General features: G+C 40.1%; 1 protein-coding gene across 7 annotated transcripts in view; it reads left to right on the forward strand.

Moving 5' to 3' along the window:
* Positions 1–1,793: 1,793 nt before the first annotated feature.
* LOC308383338 (rho GTPase-activating protein 12-like) overlaps positions 1,794–13,319 on the forward strand; it is a 61,883-nt gene continuing 50,357 nt past the window's right edge. For 6 of the 7 annotated variants that reach the window (XM_080861239.1, XM_080861242.1, XM_080861241.1 and 3 more), the window contains exon 1: positions 1,794–2,049. The gene's annotated coding sequence lies outside the window, so the exon portion shown is untranslated. The remainder of the gene's footprint in view (positions 2,050–13,319) is intronic. The other variant, XM_080861240.1, reaches the window with a different exon arrangement.

Raw genomic sequence — 13,319 nt, forward strand, 5'->3', positions numbered from 1 at the left:
GTGTAAAAATTGCTGTGAGGAAAGCTGCAGTTAGCTAACACAGAAAGACAGCAACTCACACCTACAGCCATTTTAGAATCACCAATAAATCCAATTTACAGTCATGGCAAAAAGAAAGTACACCCTCTGTCAGTTCAGGTTTTACATATAATTAAAGAAGGGCGTAAAATTTGGTGAATACGACCTCAGATGAATGAAATACATGACGTATTGCATGAAGATGAAGCCAAAGTGCAGAAGCAGTACACCTTACTGCTTCATCGTGAATTAAGAGGACAAGTAGCATGTGATCATTTGCAAGTGTGAGCGCCTTGACTAAAGCAAAGGTCTTGGCAGTTTGCTGGTCTGAAGCATTTAGGTGTGTGTAAACACAAGGCCAAGGAGGAGAGGGACCAGCAGTGGTCTTAGAGAAGCAACTTGCTGCCCATTATATTTAAGAACTGACAGGGGATATACTTGCTGTCCTGATGACTGAACCCATCTTTGAAAAGTTTGCAAACACAGAAAAGTGCCAGTCGGCTGGTGGATTCAAACCTGTGTGCAGTGTGTCGCCCAGCACAACAACTAAAACAAGTGAAAATATAGGACATTTTCTCAGTATGCCGGGGATGTCCCAGCCACAGTGGGACACCTGATTCCCCCAGACTCAGGATGTTAAAGTTGTAAATAGTAAAATTCTATTGTTTCTTGGCCATTGATCAGTGGTCATGACAGTCTGCATGTTAATGATCATGAAACTGACCTCATGACCCCATTGTTAATCAGTGGTGCTAGGTTTGGTCTTTATGCAAATGTACTGTTTATAAAGTTGGGGAAACCTGCAGTCGGCTGAGACTGAAGAAGTCACTTTGATGAGTAATGAAACCTTTCTCCCACTGAAAACACAATGTCCAGATCAGCAGAATCAACTTTCTGCGATACTGTATCTTTACAAAACCTTTGCAGTTTTTGTGCTTTTGTAGAGCCGCTGTGATCCATGCATACTAACAAACCTGTAATAACTCCTGAGGGAATACTGATGCTTTTTTCTTTTTAAATAGATGGTTCATTAAAGGCTCATTTGAAGTAAAATCTTGGCCAAATATGCCTCATAAACATCAATGACTTTGATTTCTGTTGTTGCCTCAAGCCATGGGTGTCAAACATGCAGCCTCGGGTCCAAAATGGCCCACTAAAGGGTTCAAACTGGCCAACTGGATGAGTTTGTCTTTATAGTGTTTATAAAAATAAGACAAAGTTAAAAGTAGTGTAAAACTTTTGATGTAGAACAGTGCAGCTTTTGGTCCCATTTGTAGATGGTCTGTGAATTGTAACACACAGGGAAAGGAATGGGCATTTTGTAAACCGTAAAATGATAGTTGATTGATTGTTCATTTGCTGGTCACTCACTTGACAGCACATTGGGCTGATTCGCACATTGTATGTGTGCCATGAACTAAAAAATTTTTTTTCGTTTTAAAAGCAGACACAATTACGCACAATGTATTTGCAGTTCGCGGTCATCACCGCCAGGTTGCGCTAAATCCCCTTTTGTGTCCGGAACACCTGAAAGTTCGAACCATGTGTATAACTCACAAACAAGAGAAGAGGTCTCACTACGATAGCTAGTGCTTAGTCATTAGCCACTTACAACTACAGCATTGCCTGATAAAATAGTGCTAAGTTTAATTATTTTGTTAAATGTGCATGTACAAGACCGGTGACTATGGTAACTTACAATTAGTTAAACCGGAAAGTTTTATTTTTGTGTTTTCCGGAAAATATATAGAATAGCACGTCTTGTCTGCATAGACGATCTTTGCTTGAAGGTAGTTGCGAAGTTCTCGGGGCAAGCGACTCCACGGGAGCGAGCACTGCTGTAGATTACACACCGGCTAGGGAAGAGCAGGACGGACTGGAACGCCGCTCTCCGACAAACCTGACAAGTAGGGAAATAGTTTCACACGGTGGTCGGTCGACGGGGAAGTTTACTGGGAGTTTAACTACACCCGGGAGCACCGTCGTGTCGGTGTGTTCCCCCCTGGGAGCCAGCGGAGGAGGTAGGTGAAGGTGCGTATCTGTGCCTCAGTGCGGGACACTGAGGAATGCTGTAGCCCTGAAAGCTAATTAGCTAGCTAACGTTAGAGGGCAGATTAAAGCAAGACCGAGGAGACCTGCGAGCTGAAACTGAGAGTTAAGACCACAAAACGTGACGTTAAGGTGAAAGTTAAAGCTCTGAACCCACAAAAGAGCCCAAAGCTACTTTCAGACCTAATATATATTTTAAAAAAATCAGAGAAACTTGAATCCTTTTGGGAATACCTTCTAAATTAGCGTTAAGAAAGCGCAGAAATCAGTGTTTACTTTTCTAAGGAGTGTCTTAAACAGATGTGTTATAGTACTTTTTGACTGGCAGGGTTAACCTTATTACCTGAGAGCAGTGAAATGGATCTGCCATAGAGCAGAAATCCTCCCGCTCACACTTTTTTAAATATATGAAATAGTGATAAATGGCTTTTTAAAGTTGATCTGATCCTCGTGGTTTGAAAGCTGCCGTTTAAATCACAGTAGAGCCTATAATCATCACCTCAACGACACAGTCCTATCATGAATTATAATGAAGAACCTTTAATTGTTTCAAAAATGTTCATTCTCTTAAGTTTTGAGGTGATTTAGAAGCAGATGTGTCTATGCCATTAATGAAAGTCTTTCTGACCTTAAAACTAAACCTGTACTTTTTAAAGGGCATAAGTGAGTGTCATTTGAGCAAGTAGTTAGTTATTTGAGAGTTTGGATACTCTCCCCCAAATCTGCCATTTATGAAAATAAAGCAATATTTGTTTATGAAGTGAAAAAGCAACCAATTTAAAGAGACTGTTAAAGCAGTTTTACTGTTTTTATTTACTTTATTTTTGTAATGATGGGCTTGAGAAAACCTTGCTGGTGACAGAGCTTCACGTGGTGAACAGAAGAGAGATTTTCTATAAAACCTCTTGGTCTTATTGTGGCCAGCATGCCTTTAACATGTTCTTTATTTGTGTTTTGCTTAAAATGTGTACTCTGATTTCTTTCTTTCTCGATTGAGGGAGCTGCAGCTGGCCGTAGTTGGTCGAAGTGGTTCAGGCTGTGGCTTTAACAGTGATAGGGTGGGGGGATGCCGTGGGGAGCTGATTTTGATTTCTCTAGAAGAAAATTATGGTGAGAGCCAGTGTCAAAGTAGGACAGCCAGTGCTGGATCCAGGCTGTTTGAGGCAGCTTGGGCCTATATTTGGTGGCTTCTTTGTGCACGGGGCACAGTGCACTGCTTCTGCTTGTTACAAATAGATACATCGAGAATTAGTTTTACACATTAAAGGGTCTATTTTATGTCCTCACTTTTCCCCCACTCTGAAACTATTCTGACTTTTGTTTGTGAGCTGTTTGCTGGTAACTGTGTTTTTTCTGCTCCAAACAAGTGAAAAGCAAAATATAGATATGGGCAGTATAAACATAACATTGACACATAAATCTGGACACAAACAATTGCTTATTTGATAGAATTATGGTTCATTTGGAGATGTGTTTGTGGTCCTCTGGTGAATGTAAAGCCAATATTTTTGGTTCCTACCGACTCCTGAGGGAAATGTTTGGCTCTGTAGCGAATAACATTTTTACTACTTTTTGTTCCACTGGGTTGCTTTGTGTGTCTGTGAGTTTGTTTTTCTTTTTGTGTTTTGTGGTTGTTTTTTTTTTTTTTTTTTTGCTGTTTTAGGGTTTTTTTTTTTTAAGCTGTTTGCAGTGGCTTGAAATGGGACATTTAAGAGCCAGAAAGCTAAACAAAGAGCTTGACAACTAAGAGGAACCACATACATCATTTAGATGATAATTTAGATGATTAAAAAAAAAACATGGTCACAGTAAAGATTTACCAAGGGTCAAACTGAACCCAAATCCCTCTAAAATATCCAAACTGCTAAAGCTTTGCTTTTAGCTTCTTCTTTGCTAACTTACCTCTCCATTTTGCAACCATCGTTCTGCAGCTAACAACACAGAATTTAATTCAATAGATGGATTCCTTAAATAAGCTCATTGTTACCAGTCTAACTTTGTGAGATGGGATCAGACTGATATTGGATCCAAATATCTGATATGTGGTGCATCCCTGATTATCACCATGTTTTTAAGAGTATTAGCTATGTGTCTCTTCTAGTGGTGAAGTGGGTCTGGACATAAATGTAAATACCCATACCCCATTTTAACAAACTGTGCCTGTAAACAGGCAATCAGGACGTCTATAAGGTTGCAGTGTCACAGGTATGCGGTCACTGCCCTTAGCCTTGGTCTTGCCAAAGAGACTGACCATCCAACCTTGAGCAACTTCCTCCATGTCCACCCATTATTTCCATCATCACAGCCTCTTTTGCTAGCTGTTGTTGGCAGCAAGAGCAAACACACGCATGTGCTCTTGACATCTGAACAGTGAATGACCCAGTGGAAAATAATTAGTGCTTTTCGAGACTCATGCTAATGTTCTGTTACATCTGATCGGCGCTCACAGGCCAGAGTGATTTGCGCTTTGTGTTACAAAGTTGGATAGTTCTAATAGATGTGACCAAAGTTTCTAATAATGAGGTCAGCTTGTACTACCTAAGAGCCAAAAGCTCGCATTTCAGACGGCTCTAAAAACTCTGAAGTTTTTTTTTCTCTCCTTGGCTCTGAATGATGTCAGTGAGAGCAGATATCTGTGATCTGACATCCCACCCACCTGCTGTTCACACCTTCCGTACTGTGGGGCCACCAGTTGTAATAAAAATACAGATTAAGATGAGGCAGATCACATCCCAGCAAACTAAATGTGGAGCAAAGAGTATGCTTGCATGAGACAAGTAACTGATGCTGAGAGTTCATTGGCAGTTTTTATATCATGCAGAAATGTGGATGATTCGTACGCATTTGTAACCCTTTCGATACATACAAGTGTAAATGACCCCCGTGTGGGGGTTGTGAGACAAATTTCATGCTGCCAGCTTTGCAGATCCACAAATGTAAGCTGTGTCCATCATCTGGGCTTCCTCCGTATTCCTTCCTTAATGTTAGCCTGCTGTTATTGTACAATGGTAAAATTAACATCAACACAACCACAGTGTTTCCACATCTGCAGCTGAGCACTCACTGACTTTCCCCAGCAGAAAAACATTTCAGGATGCAGCAGCAGCTTATTTGATTCATCGAAGCACGTGCTTGTGAGTCCTCAAACATTACACACAAATCACTGCACACATTTGTTAATCTTAGTGTACGCTGGTGGATAATGTCATATGCATTTGTAACCCTTATGAGACATATTTCTCTCCATATTATATATCCAACTTAAAAACCACAAACAAGATGGTTTGTTATAATCAGTATTTTTTTATTTGAATGTATATTTCTCACATTTCCCCTTGCAGTAAGTACATTTATTAAGGATAAATGGAAGCTCTGATTTGTTTTCATGGCCTCATTCATGTCCATTTTTCCTCCTCCAGTGACTGTTAAAACTCTTAAAGTTGTTCATTTTCATAGTGTAGAATACACCCGTTATTACCACATCTTTTTGAGCCACACGATGCTTGTCAGGCTGACGGGATAATGATATTTCTTTGTTCATTAATAAGAGAAAAGCAAACGACCAAAGCTATAAAAATAAATGTCCAACAGCAAAGACTTAAATTGAATTGAACACACATTACTTAAGATGTGGGTTGAAGCTCTGGCTTATTACACCTACCTTTTTTTTTTATATATATATACAGCATAGTCTAAATGGCAAGTCATTTATAGCAAGATTTCATCTCTAAAAGACCAAAGAAAACATATTGAAAGTAAATGTGTTGGCTTTTGTTTAAATATAAAAGATCAGGGGAACGGGGGGGGGGTGCACAGTCACCCTAATCATATTTAAAGGCATGGAAGCAGAAACATTATCAAGTTTAGACCATCACCAGTGGCCCGGCTCTGAATCAACAGTCTGAACTTGGCTAACAAGAGTCATGTGAGACTCGATGCAGAGGAATTTCGCCGCTGCTGCTGCTGCTGGTGCTGGTGCTTCACTCGTCCCTGTTTCAGTTGCAATATTTAATGTGCTCACAATGAGAGAGTATTTGCAGTGTGCTGATTTCTGTTTTGCTGAGGCAAGAGAAACTGTGAGGGTGTGTTTCCTGCATGTGCTGACAGCAGCGGATTTTTAAACATACATATCAGTTCCAACACTTCCACACACTTCAGCCGAGGTCCTGCTTTCATGGGACCCACCCATCCACTCTGTCTCCCACTGCAAATCTTATTACCATCACTCTGAATTAAGGGTCGTCTTCTGATTTTGCTGATTGGACTCTGAGAAGATTTGTTTGCTAAATAGCAGCACTGAAGCTGTAGCTTAATCTTAGTGGGGGATAAGTGAAAGAGACAACAACCCCCAGGTACTTAATCTTCCAAAGACCTTTCCATATGACGAATTGGAGCATTAAGTTGATTGTCTGTTTTGTTTGTAGTCTTCCTCATTTTAATTCAAAGGGTATTTTCAGAACCAACATGCCAGACTCTCTCATAGAGGGATTGCATTTTTGACACCTTTTTCATAATTAATCATCACTTTTTTTAAAGCTACATGTTAAAAAGGAACCCACAAACTTTAAATGATTTGTTGGTTTTTACATGTTTAGCATTGTATGACTTGAGGTTTACCTAACTTAGTAATTAAAAGCTGTACTCTAGTTTAAAATCAGTCTTAAATTTAAAAACAGTGAGAAGGAAACATTCAAAGGTATGTTTTTTCTGAATCAAAATTGTTCTTTCAAGGGTCACTTGGCATATAAGGCCTCAGTGCCACAGGCATAGAGACTGATTAATGAACCTGTTGCAATCTCTGGTTTCTACAGAATTGCTGAGGTCATCTTTAGTTTCCACAGAAGATGGCGACTCTTCAACTACCCACCTAGCAGTAGTGAAACTTGAAAAAGTGTGATGCAAACTGGAAATGGAGAAGGTTTGCCTTCAGAGTCAAATTTGTGTCCTAAAGCTGCATCAAGGGTGTTTCAAAAGGCAAAACTTTTACTCTGAAGGTGAATGGTCTCCATTTCTGGTTTGTGTTGCACTTTTACAAGTTTCACTACTGCTTGTTGAGTAGTTGACAAGCTTTGCGGACAAAATAGCGTCTTCTACGCAAGAGGTACTTTTTTGGTACCTTGGCTGAGGTTCCAAGTGAGCCGAGTCATGAGAACGACTTCTTCTCAAAACTCAAACTGCCATTTTCAAAACCTAGCAACGAGGGAAATGGCTGCACAAAAACCAACACCGTGGTCTCTGAGTCTGACAAAAAGCCACAGAAAGCGCAGCAGGTATACCACTGCCACGACGTCATGGGACTTTTGGTCACATTGCTACAATGACCCCAAGCACATTAAGGTGGTACTCAGTTGTAATGGAATAAGACCAAAACCAAGTCGAGTAGAGTAAAATCTGAGTAGGTACTAGTGGAAAACAGGCATTTGACTGGTTCACATATATAAGACAAAGAGTCTGTTGTCTAAATTTGTTCCTGTTATTTCTGGCTGATTATGAGCAAAAATGTGTTTCATGCTTGAGTAAATTAAACCTCACATTGGAAAAACAAACTGGTTGAGATTAGATTTTTATGACCCATGTGGTTTTTCTTTGAGGGAAGACCAAAACCCTGCAAGGGGTGGAGGGATGGCAGGAAATTAAATCTCATCTCACTGTCTTGAGTCCCCAAACCTTCCAGCCACTGTGATTATTTCACTGGGCAAACGATGCTTGTAGAGCCCCTTAATATTAGCAGGTTAGGCACGCCATTTGCTCAGTTATTCCCAGAAAGGCGGTCGTGCATCTGAACTCTGTGCAGACTACAGAGTTTTTTTGTTTTTTTTATCTGACTCCTGTTTAGTGTTGACTGTTTATTGTTCTTTTTTTTCTTTTTTTCTTCCTCTCCACTCTCTCCAGCCATAACTGGTTGTGCCAGGTTGACTGCCCACCCTGAGTTTGTTTTTTTTTTTCCCTTCACCACTATCACCAAAGTCTTGCCCATTAAGGAATTCTTAGCTACACTATATATACTCTGGGTTTTTCCAGCAAATCTTGACTTTCCCCCAAAGAGTTTTTGACCTTCCCCCAAGGAAAAATCTTCAGCATTGTAATAAAAATATTTTGTTAGCAGTTAATTTAAGTGGGTTTTTATTATTAAAATCCATATTTTTGGACCCAAATTACAGGAAAATGCATAGATTTATGATAAGTATGTTAACAAAGACACTTTGTAAACCTACTAAGGCCCATTTTGAGCTGGGAAAAGCTCTCAAAAACTAATGGACAAAAGCACTGTTAAGCTTCCTGCCTTTTGATTTCTTTATTAAAGAAATAGGTTTAAATTAAATACTTTTAAAACTATCTTTTTATTAGTGTTCTACCACATTTGGTTTCATCATATTTTTCCTTGACTACAAGCACTGTTTCTCATTTAAAAAATAAAAAATAAAATAGTGATATAGTGATCGACTCCATGCCTTCAGCATGAGGGTTGAGGATGTTAACAAGGAAAGCTGCCACTACTACTCATGCTATAACCATCACACAGTCTTATTCCTCGCTACTCTGCTGTTATTCAGTGAATAGCTGTGAATTAGCACCAGATGCAATGTTTTATTTTCATTTGGCTAATGGACTTTCTGTTCAGCTGATAGATTCGGTGAGATTTCCCTCAGTACTTGTTAGCCTGAACCCTCGAGTTAATCTGTGGCGATATTATCCCACCAGTCACTGCATCAGCAGTAATCCCAGCACTGCTCGCCTAATCACAGATATTTATTAAGCTAATGCACGACTGAAGGTAAACAGAAGCGCAATGCTATTATTAGGTAATAGCTGCCAACCGCGCATTTAATGTTCAGCTGCAGCTTTAATGGTGACACCCAGTGGAAACTACTTTTTGATTAATCAAGTGGTTTTAAAATAGCGTAGCTCATGCTGGTTAATGTGTGTGGGGATATGCTCATTAAGCATTCTCAGGACACTCGTACAACCACAACAGTCTTCACAGTGACCACTATTTGTTGTGCGCTTTGTCTGGTGCCCATTCCAATGTTTTCACAGAATTCGTGGGGTTATATCACCAGCTGCAGATGGTGGCCTCGCTATAGTTTCATGGATCATGGGTGTCTCTTAAGTGAATCTGCATGTGTTGTGCAGCGATGCTCATCATTCATCATGAACTCAAGACGAGAGGAAACACACAGAAGTGTGTTGGTTACTATTGTAGAGATGCAAATTTCTCCCCACCTTCTTTTTTTCTTGGTATGTATGTGTGCTTTTTGTTTTTCTTTTGTGAGTGTGTGTGTGTGTGTGCACGCGCGCGTGTGTTTGTGGAGGGTGTCGTTAGTTTAACGACATTTCCTTAACTGCCCCAGTGGCTTACAGGGACCATAGGACTTTGATACTGAAGAGAAATTAGTGCTGCTGGGTTAAAAAATAGCAACAATGCACTCTTTGTCTTTGGAGGCATATTCTTGGTTTGATAATGATGTAACTCACTGATAATTTTGTAGGATTGCAGTTATGACTGTCATTGTAATATCCTGCTGCTCATTCTGCAGTAGCCTGTATCGTCGTCAAGTGAGTCTGCTTGACTATCGCACTTTGTTTGAAATTGTTTCACGGCTGACATTACAGGTCCTTTAACCACCTCGTGGTTTTGGATGCCTTGGGACAGTAGACTAATTTGATTTGGACTATTTCATTAAACAGGAAGGAATGAGTTGCGATGATTTTTTTTTCATACTTTATTTAATACTGCAAATATTCAACACTTCACTGTCCCAGTCCTGCATCCCGCCGTGCCTAAAGTCAGCCACAATTGTCCCACTGCCAAAGCGTACTAACATTAGCAGCCTCAACGACTACCGACCAGTTGCTCTAACACCTGTTATAATGAAGTGCTTTGAGAAACTGGTCCGACGTCACATCATGTCCTGCCTGCCACCCACACTCGACCCGCTCCAGTTTGCATACAGAGCTAACAGATCAACTGAAGATGCCATTGCTACAATGCTCCACACCACCATCTCTCACCTGGAAGTGCAGGGCCGTTACGCCAGGCTGCTCTTTGTTGACTTTAGCTCTGCTTTCAATACGATACTCCCGGACAGACTAATAGATAAACTGCTGGAAATTGGACTTCCTTCCACCACCTGCCGCTGGATCAGAGACTTCCTCTCAGACCGTGTACAGAGAGTTAGAGTGGGGCCTCATCTTTCCTCAGCCCTCAGCCTCAACACCGGCTCTCCACAAGGCTGTGTACTGAGTCCCCTACTGTACACTCTGTACACACATGACTGTGTTAGTTCCCACCCAGACAACACAGTCATCAAGTTTGCAGATGATACCACTGTGGTGGGGCTCATCTCAGGGGGAGATGAGACTGCATACAGAGCTGAAGTTCAGAGGCTGTCAGATTGGTGTGCAGACAACAACCTGGACCTCAATACCACCAAAACAAAAGAACTGGTAGTTGACTTCAGAAGGAGGAAGTCCGAGCTGCAGCCTGTCAGCATCAACGGGGAGTGCGTGGAAAGGGTCTCCAGTTTCAAGTTTCTGGGTGTGCACATAGACACAGACCTCCAATGGAGCTCTAACACCTCTGCGGTCTTAAAGAAGGCCCAACAGCGTCTCCACTTTCTGAGAATCCTCAGAAAAATGGACCTGAAGAAGGAGCTGCTGACCGTCTTCTACCGCTGCTCCATTGAAAGTGTGCTGACATATTGCATCGGTGTGTGGTTCTCCAGCTGCACCACAGCACACAGAAAGGCACTCCAGAGGGTCATCAACATGGCCCAAAAAATCATTGGACATCCTCTTCCCTCCCTGAAGGACCTGTACAGCACTCGCTGTCTCAAGAGGGCACGCAGCATCCTACGGGACTGCACACACCCAGGACACCGGGTGTTTAAGCTGCTGCCGTCTGGCAGGAGGTTCAGGCTGCTGAGGTCCCGAACAAATAGACTCAAGGACAGCTTTTACAACAGGGCAATAGCCCTGATCAATGTAAATAGCTGACCTGACTGGATACCTCCCTGGACTTTTTAGGGGGAGGTAACAATGTTTAAAACGATAACAATAATATTTATATTTATAACAAGGTGCAATAATAATTAATGTGCAATAATAACAGTGTGCAATACACATACACTTATTCTTCTTTTTTATACTAAGTTAATATACTGTGTTGTGTTGTTTGTTACGTTGTGATGTGTCATATCGTGTCGTGTTGTGTTATATGTAGTGCCGACGTAGGACAGTTTTTCCAATTTCATTGTACTACTGTACTATGTATGACTGTGCAATGACAATAAAGAGTTATCTTATCTTATCTTATAAACACTGAGGTCCCAGTGGCTTTAGTATTTTAATTATTACCAGAGATACAACTGATTGGTATCTTGTTTCTTTTCATCAGTTACCAAGCTCAGGCTTAGTTTATGTGCAGATCTAAAGTTTCAAAAGCAAAAAAAAAAAAGTTGGAGTTTTAAAAATAAAATCTATATTCCTTTTCTTTCAAGTGTTAGTTTTGTGTAAGTGACTGGCATTTTTGCTTAAAATATAAAGAAAATTACAAAAAGAATAGATCGTCTTTCTTCTCATAAAAGAACTGCGTGTTAGTCTAATTGATGGTGAATGGTTGTCTGTCTTTCAGTGATAGATTGGCGACCTGCCCAGGGCGTACCCCGGTCGTTGTCCCGTGGCAGCTGGGATAGCTTAAACTTTATAGGTCTCTAAATGTCTCTTTGCTTTATCAAGTTTGCCAACATTTGAGAAACATTATACCCAGTTGAATATTTGTGACCTAGTAAATTTGTGCAGTCTGCAACAATTTGTCATTGTAGTTATTGCATTTTTACATTGTACATATGAGGCATTCAGCTGACACTTGTCTCCTAAAGTGACTAGTCAGAACTTTAGAAGTCATTTTTGTCATGTACCGGAGGCAGAAAGAGAGAGCTGAGACTAAATCTCTTTTTGTAGTGAGAGTTGACTTGAGGGTAGCCTAAGATTGTAGTTTCTTTGAACTATTAAACTTATTTGATCATAATATATTTATTTTCCTGTTAATTTGAAAATCTAAACAGCTGAGGTACCTCTTTCTATCAAAATAGGCCATGCTCAGTCATACCCTGAAGCAGTAAAGTCCAACCAGGAAACACTAATTTTATTTAATCTAATAGTTTTGGTGTATTATTGTTTAACTCAAGGTTGGCCACGAAGTTCACTATTGATAAGATGTTTCTTTTAATATAAGCCTTGACTCCATTAAATAAATCATATTGGCGTACAGCATCACATCATTGTGTAAGAGAGTGTGCGCACATGCGTGTGACTTCAACAGGAAACTATGTGTGTGACTTAGCTAATCCAAGATGCCCTAATAGCTGCTGGACAAGCTGTCCTTAGTAAGGAGGAAGAAATAGAGTAAGACATAAAAACACAGTAAGTGGGAGAAAGCAGCGTGACTCTTGTTACTGTCTCCACTTCTTCCGTCTTATCTTACTTTGCTTTGAAGCTCTGAGCTGGACGGTACATTCACCCTTGAAGAGGATTAAATCTTCTCAGTTTATATCTTATTTGTTTGTTCTGATTGGGTTAGCATGTGAGTGTCAGGCTTTCAATGGCATTTTTATTTTTGTCTTTATTTTGATTAAATGAGAGGAGAAGGGAATAAGTATTTTCTGACTTAACTATACCTCAAGATTTTTTTTTTTATGGTTTTAATGTTCATTGTTAGTTTTGATTTAAGCTTATTTCTTCAAGTTATTTTCTCTCATACATAAAAACACAACTTTTCATTTTTCCTTAAAATTGTTAGTTGAAAACATGTTGTTTTAATGACAATTTAAAAAGAAATGCATACGATACCTTTAGTTAGAAAGCCATTCAAAGTTTTTATTCATTTTATTGTTTCAAAGGTTACTAATACAGAAAAAGTAAGTAATAAGAAGAGCGTTTCTCTATACATACACTTTAATTAGGTGGCACAATCAGGAATATTTAGGTATGCCACATTATATTTGGTGAGAAAGTCTACCACCTCTGCGGGCAGGTCCCTGTAATGGTGGTCCCAGAAATTGTTTGGCTGCCTCTCCAGAAAGACTTAAGTCTAACTCCACCACCTTGGACTATAGCTGCTAGTTGCTGCCACATAGACTTTGTTAAGCTGCAGTCCAAGAGAGTGGACAGAGTACATTTTCAGGAAAAAAAACTCACTAATGAGACAACTGAGATTATGATTATATTACTCCATTTAAAGGTTATAAAGT

The sequence above is a fragment of the Rhamphochromis sp. 'chilingali' genome (genome assembly GCF_963969265.1).
Source record: "Rhamphochromis sp. 'chilingali' genome assembly, chromosome: 16".
Classification (NCBI taxonomy): domain Eukaryota; kingdom Metazoa; phylum Chordata; class Actinopteri; order Cichliformes; family Cichlidae; genus Rhamphochromis; species Rhamphochromis sp. 'chilingali'.